The sequence below is a fragment of the Anabrus simplex genome, chromosome 5 (genome assembly GCF_040414725.1).
Source record: "Anabrus simplex isolate iqAnaSimp1 chromosome 5, ASM4041472v1, whole genome shotgun sequence".
Taxonomy (NCBI): domain Eukaryota; kingdom Metazoa; phylum Arthropoda; class Insecta; order Orthoptera; family Tettigoniidae; genus Anabrus; species Anabrus simplex.
This window is the reverse complement of record NC_090269.1, coordinates 4,388,901-4,405,580: the sequence shown is the minus strand read 5'-3', so window position 1 is coordinate 4,405,580 and position 16,680 is coordinate 4,388,901.

The window sequence follows — 16,680 nt, the reverse complement described above, 5'->3', positions numbered from 1 at the left end:
CAAGGTATGTAGAGGGAGAAAAGTCCCGCTCTCGCTTACGTTTCAAGAACTGAAACAGCGCTTCTCTCACGGCTGGTCCAACGTCCCAGAGGAAAGAAGGAAGGCGATGAAGTATTACTCAGTTCTGAAAAGGGTCGAATGGCTTTTGGCGAATATTTTAATGCTCTTCCCTGGTCGCAACTGTGCAGCGCGTGTGGCTAAAGTGAAAACGAAAGATTCGCCCAGCTGAAAGACTTTACGGTCTGGTGGTAGACAGTGATCAAGCAACTTTTGACAGAAAACTGAACTCAGCACAGAGTTCGCATGTGACAAAAAGTGGTCGTGTAGATATACCTATGACTGAAGTGGGGCAGGATGGAGGACCCCATGCAGGGTGGGAGGATGTTATAAATATTCTTTGAATTTGTTATCTCTGTGGACTGTTCATTCAGAGTTTTAGGAGTAAGTTATCGTGGGGTATTGTGCTAATAATGTGGTTGTCCTTCTTTATTTTCTAACACTTTTTGAAGGTGAATTTCAATGTACACCCATGTTCATAAAAAGCAGAATACCTTGAAAGACTGGAAATAGGACGTTCATATTCATAGGACATGTTCATTGGTATGTCCTGAAGAAATGAACCATGCCGGCCCTCACGTACAAGGTCCGGCGCACCACCACTGACTAGTAAAATATGCTTGCGGCTTTCGTTGTCTCTATAAACCGAAGGTAATGGATCAGTGTGACTTGAGCAGACGTGCAGGATGCCTCGCACACGTATGCGAGAACCGTACCGTCAAATGAGTGAGTTTGAAAGAGTGCAACTTATTGGCATGAGAGAATGTGATGCATCCTTCCGGGAAATTGCTGCTCGTATGGGACAAACTGTGTCTGCAGTGCAACGGGTGTGTACAGAATGGTTCACAGAAGGCCGTAGAACACGACGAGAAGGGTCTGGTCGCACCACCCAGACCAACCCCCGAGAAGATCGATACCCTTTGAATTGTATTGCAGGACAGATCTGCGTTCTCCTCGGCTCTGACGGAACAGTGTAACACATCGAACACTATCAGGAGTGACAGTCCGTCGCCGTTTATTACGGCCTGGGTTACCGACGCGTCGTCCACTTCTCCGCCTACCTTTCACTAATGTTCATAAACATGCTGGACTGCACTGGTGTATGGAACGACGTCAGTGGGGACAGGAATGGCAGCAGATAGTGTTCTCGCAGGAATCCAGGTTCTGTTTGTTTGAAAATGATGGCCGCATTTTGGTTCGCCGCGGACAGCGCATTCGCACAAGACATACAACGCCACCTCAAGGCCTTATGGTGTGGGCTGCTATTGGTTGCAACCATAAATCTCAGTTGGTGCGTGTTCAGGGCACTGTGACCTATTTGATGTACGCGAATGACGTCCTGCGACACGAAGCCATACCCTTCCTGTACGGCACCCCAGACGCTATATTTCAGCAAGACGGTGCGCGACCTTCTTGTTGTCACTGGATGTCAGACTGTTGCCTTGGCCCGCCCGATCACCGAACATATGCGGGATATGGTGAAACGACGGGTGCGTCGCTGTTACCCAATGCCAACCACAAACGATGAACTGTGGAACGGGTAGCTATACCCCCACGACTCCATTCACGCTGTATAAGCGTCGATGCCATCACGCATGGAGCAAGTTATCAGCGGTCTTGGAAGATCCAGAACCTATTAGGCAAGAGGACACATGCTGGTGACTGAAATGCTAATCGTTTCTGCAGAGCATAATAATGAACGTCTTTCAAGTCTTTCAAGGTGTTCTTGTTTTATGAACATAAGTGCAGAGAAAATAAAGTATGTTTGAATATAAATATGGAATCAGATGAAGATTTTCTAACACAAACTGACACGTATAGCCGGGTTGCGTATCGGGCGTGTCGGATCTTGAGACGGAAGAGAAGCTCATTCATTAAATGAAGTGGCTGACACTTCACCCTATTCCAGTCTGTCTGGTCCGCGGAGACCTGGAGGGACTAATTCTACACAGCACGTGAATGTCACGAGACTGGTGTGATCATGAAATAGAGTCTTCTTTGTCACGAAGATAATCATATTTTTCCTTGTCTTTAACAAGTACGTTATTTGTAATGAACTGAAAATCCACAGCCTGTTTCCAGTCATTTGACCGGATCAGTAATGGTATGAATGAAGTCTCTGCTGGCTGCCGAAGCCTGTCAAAATCCTCTGTGGCAATGCTTAATAATGACAGATGAAACGATATTGGAGAGTGTTGCTGGAATGAAGATTGACAGGGAATACCGGAGTACACGGAGAAAAAGCTGTCCCCGCACAAATCTCGTAGAGAGCGATGGAGGTTTGAACCACAAAACCCTGCGGTGAGAGGCCGGCGCGCTGCCGCCTGAGCCACGGAGACTGTTATTAGTAATACAAATTATACATTTTTGTATATATTTGTTCTATATTTCTGAGTTTAGCACATAGTAAAATAAACATGATTTTATTTTGATGCATTATTCACACATTTTGTTCGTTTGCAGTAAAGTCAGACTGGAATTCTTCTCATTTTCGGTAGCAGTGGAGGTAATGTTACAGTCAAACTTGCCTAAAGGGGTACGAGTCATCCTCACGGAACAGTATAGGCGACCGCTTAAGGTGAACCGGAGCTTTGTTAATTGTAGCAAACATTTTCTCTGTCCCTATTCCCTGCGTGTTTCTGTAGTTTTCCCACTCATTAACACAGTTTCCCATTTCAGAATTTTTTCCTGAGATATTATTTTTTAAAGCTATTGTTATATTTTGTGTGCCAAAAACTGCCGTATTCGCTTCATAAAGTGGAAGCTAAGAATATTTAAAAACTGGAGGCTTAGTGTTATTTTATAAGAAAATGTTCCTCTTACTTGAACAAACTTGCGGAGAAATGAGTTTTATAGTTGGTCAATGTATCCGTTCACCATGTGATGGCTTCTCAATGTCAAATTCTTCATTTTCCAGTAGCATTCTCTTCACTGCTTGGGTTATCTTATTTGCAGATTTCTCCAGATCCTAGTCTCTGCACTCTGCACGCCTTTTTCTTTCATTTGTCGATTAATAACCAATGGCTATACTTCCCTTACAGGCCCGCCTCCCTACCCGACCGACACGCAACTGGCATACTCATCATGTGTCTCGTTCGCGCCTAACGCTCTGTCTTCCTTACCCTAGGTAACTCACTACCGGATATTGACATATTCACACCTTTTATATCCTTCAAACACAAAATTATTCCTTTGAAATCCTCTCCAGGTTTCTATTTTGTTCCGTCCGTCCAACCCATGACCTTTCTTCTTGCTAACTCTGTAACCGACCTTTGTCAGTTATAGTTGCCATTGTTGTTACATTGTTACCTCCCTTGGTCAACTCTTGTTCTTTTCCGACCCCAATGATATTAGGTTTTCGAGGCCTAGGGAGTCTCTCATTGTCACGCCCTTCGTGGCCCTTGTCTTTCTTTGGTCGATATCATAATGCTTCGAAGTGTTTCCCTTTCGATTACTGTTAATAGAAGATGATGGTCCAGCTGTACCAGCACCGACCATCCAAGCCATACAAAACTGATTATCATTAGAAGAATTCTTTGGACTGAAGTAAGAAAGCAAAATATCACTTCGTAATTAAATTCTAATTATGATCAGAAGCTAATTTCTTGTATCTTTCTGTTGCAGGTAAGATGCGCTGTGGTGCTTATTAGAAGAGTTACTACGATGTTTGCGGAAGGTAATTTTTCTGATCTCTTCAGATTTATGAGACCAAACAAAGAAACCATCTCTGGCTGTACCGTGTGTTGCATTTTTGCCGCCAGCACCTCATTGTATGTCCGTGGAAGTTCTGTTTTCGTGGTTCGATACTGAGACTGTGTTTGGCATCCTCTTCACTGATAGATTTTTCAGGGACTGTCGGATGGGAAGGGTAACAGACATAGCACTGCGTAAGATACACTCTTAGCATTCCTCTAGTGTGGAAATGGCAGGCCACGGAGAAACACCTCCAGTTTCGCGGGTGTTTTATATAAGTGCTCGTCACTTCTTCCTGTCTCTATGCATCGTCTGTTCTGTGATCTTTTCCCTCTGCATCTGATTTCACTGCATCCTTGGCCTCCCCCTGGTCCTTTCCCTTGGAGAGGAAGGTCGACATATTTTTTGCAGGTCTCGTAATGTGCCCATAAAACTGAAGTCTACGGTTCTTATTACACTGGTAATAGCGATTTCAATGCCAGCTAACTTCCTATTTACTTCATTCTTGATTGTGTCCTTTCTAGGTATGCTTCATAGTTCTAATTAATCTAATATATGTTTTAATCACTGTTTGATAAGAGTACACGCCTTTATGTGAGAATGGGTGGTGTGGTACAGTGTACTTTTTATTGTTGTAGAATTTTGTAATCACAGAGTACGTTTCTGAGTTGATTATAAATATCTGATGCTTTGTGCTCCCCGCTAAGTATTTCCTGCTTTATTGTGCTTCCGAGGTACTTGAAGTGAGAAACTGATTCTAATTTGGTTCCTTTTAAAAAAAGAACTTTGAGTTTGTTCCTTTCCTGTTGATCATCATTTCTACAGCCTTTGCTTTACTAGTCTTCAGCTCAATGTTATGGAACATATTGTTCAATTCAGTCAGTTTTTCTGTACCTCAGTTTCTGTTTCAACTGCAGATCAGATATTACCTACCAGGACATTGAGTTTGCTGTCCACTTCCTTGAAGGACTATGCATGATCTTGTCTATATCAGGACAAAGTAGTTTGGGAAACGTAAAGTTTTTCACGTTGTAACAACCCACGGTTATTATCTAATTCTAAGGGTAAAGTGCTTATTTAATTTTCTTTAAAAACTATTTTTCCCTTCTAGAAGTGGATTGAAGTGAAATATATTGTAGGTGTGACATTAGAACGTATCTACGTTTTTGTCATAAATTCAAATCCATCAAATTTCCGTAATTCATTTCTTTTCTGAAATGATAAACATCCAAATGTGATTTGCCATTTCCTTGTTGTTTAATCCTCGCGGACAGTGAATTTTATTTGCCTCCTAAACCACAGAGCCACGGCATTTCATATACATGTTGACATCAGTGATATCCGCCAAAAGTCTGATGTAATCGCGGTAATCTCCAACCAACGTAGAGATCGCAGAGGGATACATGGTGTTCTTTGTTTACGTCAGTTTCGGTTCTCTCAAAGACAGAAGAATAGGCCTGGCAAACGCAGTACTGTCGGGGTAAAAAGAACAAGTGTTGACCAAGGCAGGAGAGATAGGAGAGAGTGACACTGGAGCAATGCTCAAGTCTCCGTGGTTGCCAAGACACTCTCCCAAGTTGACAGCCTCTGGGACACTTTTCAGCGGCAGTGGGGGATTCTATCGCCCGCACTCACTCATTGGGCCACTCTGGGAGTTATCGTTCACAAACTTCCTCTTATAACGGAGCCGCCATAGTTCAAAGTCAAGCTTTGCACTTTTTATGCGCTGGAAGCATGTGGTTGTGACCTACTTGCAGCAGTTCTTCAGCTCGAGTGTGTGGGCAGCTAAATTAGCCTGGATACCACGCAGTTCGTTTCATTTGTGGGCTAGTTAGCTCTAAGTGCCCCAGCTTGTTCTGCTACGTTTAGTGCACTGTTTATTGTGGACAGTTAAACAGTGCTTTCTCCTTTTCTCGTCATATATCGTACCTCAGGATCTTGTTGGCTTTAATGGAACAGATTGGAATCACTTGCATCTCTGCCATCTTCGTTATTTCATTTACAGTGGGAAGATTGAAATGATAAATCATAACTACAGAGATGAGTTATTTATAAGTTTCAACCTATTCAATACGAATTACGTGTTGTATAGGTGTTATGCACAACATTTATTTAACATGGGCCCGGTTTCGACATTTAAATGTCATCATCAGCCATAAAACAAATCACAAATAAAAAGTAAGGCCATTTTAAGTAAAACTGGTGGTTACACATTGAAAGTCTTTATACGTCCATGCGTTAAACAAACCGTCAAAACAAAAGAGCAACGGCATAACAATGCTGGCGCAGAGACACATAGCCTCTCACTATTCCAAGATTAAAAGAAGGTTCCTTGATGTGTAGTCAAAGCACAAAAGTCTTTGTATGCCCATAAACAACAATAATCAGAACCGGCGTAGTGATACACTGAGACATTTACAAGTTTTCTCACCAATCCAAGTCAATAGAAGGCTACCACACACTTCCAAAGTTAAAAGTCATTAAAACGCTCATACACGCTAAACGTCAAGAACTTATTGGAATCACTTGGTATACAATATTTGACACTGGTGTATATGACATGATAAGAGACAGTCAGTGGTAATAGGTTGTCCTTCAGTATTTTTCTTACAGTACAGATGATTAAATTTTTTTCCCAGTTCAATTTGGAAGGATTTTATAAGCTTTGGAACAGCATGTTGAGACGTTAACCTTGTGAGAAGGAGGTACAGACTGTTATGTACGGTGGGTTAGGAGGGAAGAAGGTGAAGGGGGAAGAGGGTGGGGGAGGGGGGAATGGGGGAAGGGAAAGGATCGTGTTGGGGGAGTAGTGGGTTTAAGGTTGGTGTTATGAACAGTGTGTTGGAGATCTGTAACGTGATAGGGTATTGTGTATTGCGCTAAATATTGACCGCCTACTCGGTAGATCAACATACCTAGAGATTTTACTTAAAAAATCTAAAAAAATGTTAGTTTTTCTGAGACTTCGTTCAGGTTCGAATTGGAGTTAAAGAACTGGTCTAGGTGAATGAAGCAATTTTCTGCGACGTCAAGAATAGGGCATTTGTCCACATTCATGAGCACCTCTATATCTTGTTTTATGTTACTGAAGCTATGCTTTGAATCTTGAATGTGCTGGGCAATTGCCGAGTATCTATTGCATTTTGTAGCATTTACATGCTCCATATATCTGATTAAGTTCCTCCCTGTTGGACCAATGTACGAGAATTGACTTTTTTGACATTGGAACCTGTAGACTCCCGATTTTTGGTAAATGTTAGTCTTGTTAATTGAGCTGGTATTATATATGATATCCATATTTCTATTGTTAGTTCGATATGCGATTTTGGTGTTGTGTTTCTTCAGAATATTTGAAACACTGTAAATATCTTCGTTGAATGTCAAGGTTGAATAATGATCAGGTTTAGTTTTCTTTAGTTAAAGTTGAATTTAGGCGATATTTTCGTTTGTTGATAATGCGCTCTATAAATGCATTGTTATAACCGTTATATTTGGCTATGAAGTGGATTGTATTCAATTCTTTATTTAGATTTACTGTGTTAAGCGGTACAGTCTACCATACTGTTGTAGGTAGCATGCTTGTCTGCTTTGTGTTGTTAGTAGCGGCTGTCTGTGTCGGTTTCCTGTAAATTTTGTATTCTATTGATGAAGGAAGTCTGTTTAACGTGAGATCCAGAAAATGTATGCTTCTATTTGACTCAGATTCCAGAGTGAACTTTATCTGCTGACTAATATTGTTTAAATTGCTTAGAGTGTTGGCTGCATCAGTAATTCTTTCGTCAAGGATAACGAGTGTGTCGTCTACAAACCTAGCCTAAAATTTTCTGTTCGCGAAGTCACTATTGTTGATAATTGTTGTATGCTCTAAATGGTCAATATATATATCTCAGCTAATATCCCTGAAGCCGGTGATCCCATAGCTAAGCCATCCTGCTGCTATATGTAATTATTGAAACTGAAGAAATTATTCTTAACTACTAGTTTCAAAATTTCCATGAAATCTTGGATCTCAAGTTTACTGAGGTTGCTATATTTATTTAGATTGTTTTGGATTGTTGGCAAAAGTTTCTTAGTATTGATGCTCGGATACACATTTGTTATGTCGAAAGAATGCATTGGGTGGAAAGGTTGCATTTCAAAGTCATCTAGTTTTTTAACTAACTCAATGGTTTTTTTCACAGACTAATTTCACAGAAAATTATACTTCCTTTTTAGAAATTTCTGGATGAATTGTGATAGCGTATATAATGGACTTGGTCTATAATTAATGATGGGGCGTATGGGGACGCCGGTCTTATGGATCTTGGGTAAAGCTTTCGCTACTGGTAGTCCTGAGTTCATGGTTATTCGTTTCGTCTTCTCTTGTTCTGTAAGTCAATATGACGTATTTTTAGGGTTTCTTTCAGGAGATGTTGTAATTTTTGGGTCGGATCTTTTTTATCACCGAAAAAGGGCCATTCTTGAAAAATCTCCTGTTTTTTAATGTAATCGGGTTTATCCATTATTACTGTCTTGTTCCCTTTATCTGCCCTAGTGACAATAAGGTTCATATCTTTAATTTTCTTTTCGAGGCTAATTACCTGTTCCCTTTCTACATAATATTCTTGGTTTCTGTTGTTAAGTAATGGTTTTCTTTTTGATGCATGGGTTTTATTCAGTTTCTTCCTAATATCAAGTCTGATCTCATCCTGTATTTCCAGGGGCATTTTATTAACAGCTGCTTCTGATTCGATAATTAATTTGGTAGTGGCATTGATTATGTTGGACGAATTATTCAGTTTAATAGTGCATATATTTGAGATTGGTACATGCATTTCAAATTTCGGATTTATTATGCAAGTGTTCGACTTTTATTAAGCTTTTTTTTACATTTTCCCCAAGAAAATGTAACGTAATTAACTGTTTCGGCAATAAATCATGCCAGCTAGAATCACTGAAGAAACTAGGAAAACGTGGGTTGCGTCTCGATGATTTCCATGAGATTATGGAGAACATGGTGCAAGCCTCGGAGTCCATCTCCAAATATAATATAGTGATGTCTTGAAAGGAAATCCGAGATTCAGCATCATGGTAACTAGAAGCAAATATTTGGCTGGTAGCGATAATGTGGATCTACCAGAATGTCTAACACCTACACTCGCTCCCGAATTCAAGTACTGTCCTTATTCTCCGCATTGAAGCTATTTTAACAAAGGCCCCAGATTTGTTCGAGAAAACTTGGAGAAGGGAGTTGTAGTGTACTACAAAGCAAATTACGGACAGGGTGTACAGTGTAACATGAAAGGGGTGTGTGTATTTAAGTGTGTTTCTTTCACTTTTGAGGTTTTTACACGATTTCCTTACAACCTTTCTAATTTATGTATGATGTGTATTAATTAACATACTGTATCTTATCTGGGTGACGTGTATGTATGGTTTAACAATAAACACAGATAAATTTATTGCCTCACAAACTGTGCACGGATTGTTTGTACTTGTGCAAGAACCGCAGCTCTAGGAAGTGTGATTTGACTTTTTGTTTCTCATTCAGTTGTCTGTTCATTATTCATGATAATGAGTTCATATACAGATTTGGGTGCATAACTCTAGTAAAGGAGTGTTACGTTTGCATTTCATACAAGTGTTTAATAGCATCGAAATAAGTGCATATTGCTTCAGTTTTGCAGGATAGTTATATGCTTATATTGGTGTTTATACAGCATATAAACCCGATGTATAACCACCAGCTATTTCTTAGAGTAGTAATCATTTACGAAAAGGAGAGGATAAAGACAAGTGAAGGACAGAAAATGTACTGGGTTTCCTTATTAGAAAATATTTCCCTTTTTTCTTTCTTTCTTTCTTTCTTTCTTTCTTTCCTTCTCTATTTCTTTCCTTCCTCTTTTCCTACCTGCCAACTCTCCCATTGCACGCAGAAAACTACCGAAACTATTCTCTTACTGTCGCTGTGAATGCCGAAAATTCCTTCTGGCTGTAAATGCGATGATACCCTCAGAGTCGGAAAAGAACAAGAGTTTACCAACGGAGTCGGATAGGAAGGATGAATGTGAGGAGACTGGACGAAGTAACTGAACTAAAGGATAGACTCAGCTGGAGGGCCCATGGTAGCAACTTTCGCTCCATGGATATTTCCTCTGAGTGTTTCCCTTTTACTCGCCTATTAAGACGTGCGGGCCACCCTGTATTCTTTCTTCTTCCCCACCCGGGGGGTGAGCTACGACATATTGTCAAACACGCGATTACTGGAGGCGTTTTCATCCATAGTCAGTTCCCTTTACATCACTTGTCCCTTCAAGACACGAAGCGAGTTCAGAAATGTCCTCCTCCTACCTTCTCATCTCTGATGCTGTCCACTCCGTACGAAGCACAATTTTCCGCCTCACTCATCACAGGAGAGTTGTCTTTGGCCTTTTATTCATCTCCAGACTTGAGCGAACTAGCTTGCCTTCACCCAGCATTACACTGAATTTTCTTATTTACCTTCCCATTATACTCGCCATGAGATAGTGCTTAAGACATAGGCATGGGGAATATTAAGAGCAGTGAATTAGAAGGTATCATCACGGGGGAGCATCTTAATTCACTCCTGAAACACTAGCAGTTTATCAGTCACTTTGCTGCTCTATGTCCAACATCTTCCCCGTTTCTCTACGGCCTCGGGTGTGAAGTCAGATGAAATTCGTAGCAAGTTTTTTACGATCGCTTGCCCTTTCTGACATCAACCTCATCCGGGGAGTTAATTAGACGAAGTAACTGACAGTAGAAAATGAGAAGGTGAAATGCCCTCAATGCATATGACACTGCGGAGAAGTTTGGAGTTTAATTCAGACTTTTTGCACGCAATGTAGTGATTAGAAATTGTTTACCACCACCTCCCTTACCCTGTCTGGCGGTGAAAATGTTTTCGGTTACCCACAGTCTCGGAGCATGTAGACTTCACGCCTTAACGATCATAGCCTAGTGACTTAGCTACAGGCTTACTCGGGTCGGGAGTGTGGCACATGTGGATCTGGCTCTATTTTATGGACGGATGCCATCCCTGTGTGCACGGATGTATTGATGGTTGTATGTTTCTTTCCTTGCTAGCGGTTTAACGTCGAACCGGAACATGGAAAGCTTTCGGCGAAGGAAGGCCGGAAGATAGCGGCCGTGACACTAACTCAGGTATAGCCCCATCATTTGTCTGTTATAAAACTGGAAAACCACGGAAAATTATCTTCAGGGACCCCCGCGGTGAGAATGCAAGGTCACAGCCACGCACGGCCCCCTCGCTCGGTTTGTGGGTTGTAGTCCGGCGGGTTGTGTACATAAGAAAGTATGTGTTGGGTCAAACACAGACACCGAGTTCCCGTGTCGGAACAATTAACAATACTTGGTTGAAATGACCGAATTGACTGGGAGTCAAACCCACGGTGCTATGATCCGACGGCCACGACGCAGATTAATCACCCAGACCGCCGTATTTATATTAAATATTGGCAAATAAACCACTGAAAGTAACATTTCAGCAATATTAAAATAACACGTCATCTGACATTAAACAGTTTCATTCAGCCAGCGAGTTGGCTGTGCGGATAGGGTGGCGGAGTTGTTAGCTTGGATTCGGGAGATAATTAATTCGAACCCCACCATTGGCAGCCTGAACATGCTTTCCGTGCTTTCCCATTGTTACACCAGCAAATTCTACCTTTCTACTCTTAATCCTTTCCCGCCCTTCAGTTGCCGGAAATCTTCGATGTATCGCTTCGACGTTGAATAAGTAAGACACAAGCGCACGCCGTCTCCCTAGGAAGGTTGGCGATATAACTCGCCAAGTTGCGGCTCGTCCACGCCAGTGGCGCAGGTCTTTACGCCGGGAATTTCCCCACAGATCGTTTTCCTTCAACTTTCGCCTCGATGATGAGTTGAAGAAGTTCATATTGCTTACTTCCCATGATTTTCCTGAGCATTCGCTGGTTGACGAATGTTAGAAGCTCATTTTTCTTATTTAACAAGTTGAGAACCTTTTCTACCCAGGAGATTCGAAGCATTCTTCTGTACAATTACATTTCAAGAGCTTCAACACATCTCTCCAACAAAGGGTTCACCGTCCAGCCTTCAAAACCATATAGAAGGACAGGGAAAAACATAGGAGTGCAACATCCCTACTTCGGGTTGTTTTTCCCATGAGTCAGTCGTGACAATAACTAGTTCTAGCTCGTCTCGATGTTTGCTAATGTGCGGAGAAACCATCTCCTCGCTATGTAGTTCTGCTTTTTTTAACAGCTCCGCCCCCTGCGAAGTACTCTGACGCATGAAGATTCAGCCGGTTTCCTCGGTCTTGCTCCCGTTGAGCCTGAATTTCGATACTCTCAGCTCCTCTAACTTCTTCAGATGACGCCATCTCTTGGATAGGCCTTTGCCATTTGTCAGTTCCTGCGGGCTGGTTTCGGAGCTGCTCGACGTACCTCTTCGATTCAGCTTGTCGATCTGGTATCTGGTTTCCCATATTCCTAGGTCTGTCCCATGAACGTCTACCTTCTCCTCTCCATCTACCGTATGGCCTTCTGCAATGGTCGATCTGACTCTACCTGAACCGATTTCTCCGTTCAGGTCGTCTTTGGTAGTCATAACCCCTGGAGTTCCACTCTTCACGGTGTCTATCCGTTGGTTCACTCCATCTCGGAGGATTCCTATCACCACCCCTCGTTGTTGAGTAGGTTTCCCTTCTTTCTTCGGTACTCGTACCCTGACTTCGACGTTTCGGTGATCCTCCTTCTAATTTTACGTCTATCGTATGCACCGTTTCATGGCGTTTCTGTCTAACGTGTCCTCCGCTTGTCGTTTGATCCAGCTGGCGCAAAATGTGCTCAGCTTCTACGGCGGTCTTGACATTAGCTAAAATTAGGATCTTTTGGACTTCCGGCGGAAGTTGTTTCCCGATTGCAGAGATCAGCTCCAACTCTGACGGTGGGCTGTCTAACTCTCTCATGCGAAGAAGCTGATGACCGAAGTACTCGCAAAACCTCGTTTGTCCAATTGCTGAGTATCGCCGTGAGTACAGCTCTAGGCGTAACCCTTGCTGTGTCTCGATGCCCCAGTAATTCTCTAAAAACCTACGCCGAAACTCCTCATATCCATCAAAGCAGTATTTAAATGCCTTGAACCATATCAACGGCTGGTCCGCGAGGTATCTATCAACTATTCATAGGCGCCTCTCTGCGGGGACATTGTGGTCGGAAAAATATTGGTCCATCTCATTTAAGAACCCTTTCGGTGTTATATGGGCATTTGACCCGAATTTCTTAGGTTCATCATGACTGAAACGCAAAAGATTGTGAAAAGGGATCGAACCAAGATCCTGTGGCGTTGAACTGCGCCCTTACATAAGGCGAGTTTGGTTATTCTCATGGGTTGGAACTGATTTTCCCGTCAAGTCAGATTCGTTGTGAGTTCCTGACGGTTCCTGGTCCTTCTTATCGGATTTGTTCAGGATGGACTTCAACAAGTCGCCTCCTCGAGCTTCTTGCGTCTTGAGGTTCTCTACTTCCTCTTGGAGTTCCAAGATTAGTCTCTCGTGGACGTCCAATTTAATGGTAGCTTAATGAGCTTTCAGCTCAAATTTATCAATCTTATCCTTCAACTCCTGGACCTTTCCCTGTCTTTCCCGTTGTTTTCCATCAACGGTAACATTCAATTCAATCTTCGCTCGATCCATGTGCTGATCAATATATTCTTTGCATTTCATCTCTGTGCCGTCCCGAACGTGCGTTATCTGTCCTTCCATTTCTGCAGTCCTTAAAGAAAAGACCTCAAATCTGGCTTGTAGGTCTATCTTGCCTTCCGTACTGGCGTTAATCTTCGTTTCCATTTCTTCCATTTTGCTTCCTTGAGCTGTCATTTTCATTTCTATTTCGGCCGTACGTTCATCCAAACGGCTACTGGTTTGCTCCAGTTTCAACGCAAGGGAACCTATGCGTGTCGTCACGTCGTCAATGCGGGAGGTAACATGTTCTTTAAGCTCCGCGGCTTGGGCTTTACACGACGCCTCGTATCCGTCTATCCGTGCATTGAGCTGACCTACTTGACTATTGTACTGGTCTAAACGTTCTTCAATTTGTGTGGTTGCCTGTCCTAGTTTATTTAATAATTCTGCCTGCCTTTCACTATCGGCCTTTAACTGTTCCTTTAAAAGTTCTGCCTGCCGTTCACTATTGTCCGCATTGGCCTGTTCCAATTTCGCAAGACGCTCATCAAACTTCGCACTCTGTTTCCTGAAGAGCTCTGCCTGCTTCACACTTTGTTCGGCCAGTAAGGCGGCCATCAACTGCTTAATACCTTCCACATCCATAATACTTCAATTCTTGAGAAATTTGTGCCACCCCTGAATTAAGCTGCTCGTGGTACTTCAGTTCATACTATTTTATTTCCTAACTTTAGGAAGGGGTGCAATTTTTGAAAATGACCAAGTCGTATTACGCCGAAAATTAGCTTCAAAACAGCTGCGACATACCTTCCAACAATTACTTGTTTTTCCATAGTATTTTTCTACGTAATTCATAAGCATTATCCCGACATACTGTTTTTTTCAAAATAAATAAATTTACGTAGCCCTTTATTAAAATAAATATTACCTAAATCCGCGACCTAAATGGGCTCGGTACATTACGTGTGCCAGAAATGTGGTGCACTTAATAAACATTGGATGTTTTCAGCCTCGAGATTTGGAAGGTGCTTTAGCAGACAATTCCCCGTCTCGAACTGACAACATTGCACTGTTCATTTTGAGAAAGAAATAAGGGTGATGAGGCTTCCACCCTTGTCCGCGATATCTATTCTGTTTACCTGGGATGAATCCCCTAAACTACCAAGGCCTGCTACAAATGCATCGCCTTCGGCATGAACCTGTGACCAGAAGAATTTGAAGAACTCAGTCCAGCCATTTTATCCTCAACAATGGGAAAGTCATTTTATTGCTCCCCTGAAATTTCACAACTCCATAAATTTTTTCTCAGGTCTGCCATACTTCTGAGTGACCATCGTGTATATTTTCACTTAACCTGGTACACGATCTCTTCATTCTTCTGCCTACATCCGTTAAATGTAATTTATTCCAGTCACTCATTTAAATATCGTTGCGCGTGACGTAACTGTCTATGGTAGCGACTTACGCACTCCATCCGACACATTATTCATATTAACTATCACGTTCACACGCTCTGATCCTATTCCGTATTCCTCACTTCTAACAAATTTAATATACGGTTAAATTTGGTGTTTCCATTCTTTCAATTCTAACCGTATCAAGTTGATAATCCTACTATCTTAGGTACTCCTTTTATAGTAGTGGTATTCGAACTTGTGCCCTAATATTGGCTATATCAATATTTATGGTGCCGTAGGGCTTTACAAGACTTGCCCCAACAAGCACAATACCACACGTTACGGGACGCTAAATTATGCGTCGCGCTAACGATATGGAGCTTGCCCCAAATAACAATACCGCACCACGCTATTGGGCGCCAAGTTATGTACCTGTCCAAGGCTTCAGTACATAAATAAGTTATCGTGGCTCATAAGTATAACATTAGAATGAAGCACCTCCGATGAGCTTCGAACTCAGCCCGGTTATCGAAGCCTCACCTTCCCCTACTAGAATGATTCACTAGCTGAGTCTGTATTGCATTATCGGGCTGACTGGACCGTCCGATGGGGCGTTGATCCTCTAATAATTTTATAGCAGGGGAATATTAATTATGAGAGGAATACCAATGAGAAGAGACACAATATCTTGTATAACAATTTTACTATACTAGTGAAACACATCTTATTAACATGGATATGCCATACAATGCACTTTACATATGATACTTAAGGTGATCTTGACGTTCAAATGTTCGGTAGTCTTTCTCTACACTTCATTATACATTCAATTATTCAAACTTAAGAGGCGTTCCCTCTTGAACTATCTACATTATTTCAGGCTTAGAGAGGCGCTTCCCCTCGAATTATTTCCCTCTACACTTACACTTATCATTTTATACACATATCTAATCAGTATGGACATACCCTGCTGTAATTCTATTCACCTGCCGATAAATAATGCATTCAAATTATGTCAAGTTACGATATCCTTTGGTCGGATGAACTGAAGTAGGGGTGTATTACTTATGTGTACATTCCCAAATCTTTGAAAATCGTATCACAGCATTTCTCTAAGTTAATCCTTGCCGAATAGGCAATAAAATAAACACGTTCATTTCATTAGGATTTTTATCAATACACATAACACGACATTATTTACACAACGTTGCTACCTGTGGACAAGCATAAAGCGACTTCAATTCCAAAACATCATAAACAGAGTATAATAGCACTTCCTGCAAGAAATAAACAAGGGCAAATGCACTCCAAACACACACACTGAGGCATAGATGGCACAAGCCACCCGCTGTGATAACAGTGAGCATAAACTTTCACTGTCTTCTGGAATGAACTCAAGATCTTCTGAGACAGGGTATATCTAACCTGGAATCCCCTACACGCTGTAAATAATTAAGGAAAGAAATTGGAGGGATCCTTCTTTTAATGCTCATTTGGAATCTATGAGACGTTGGTAATATTCAAATTAACACACGTAATCGCTGTGCCGAGAGGAAGGAAAGCAGCTACTTGTACTTTGTTCCCTTTGACTGAAGAACACATTTTCACTTCCCTCTTTGAAGGGGCTCATAAATTCTCCCAGTTGTTAGCCGCCCATGATAGGCTTCCAGAGAGCGGTCTGCTGGGTCTTCTCATATAATTGCTTCACGGCTATAATCAGATTTTCTTTCACGTCTGGCCACAGTGGCATCACATTAAATCTAGGCTCTTTGTCCGGCCGTAATTAACATATTCATAGCGCGGTATCCGCCTCGCGCATATTGGCAACAAATTCCAAGTGAAATTCAC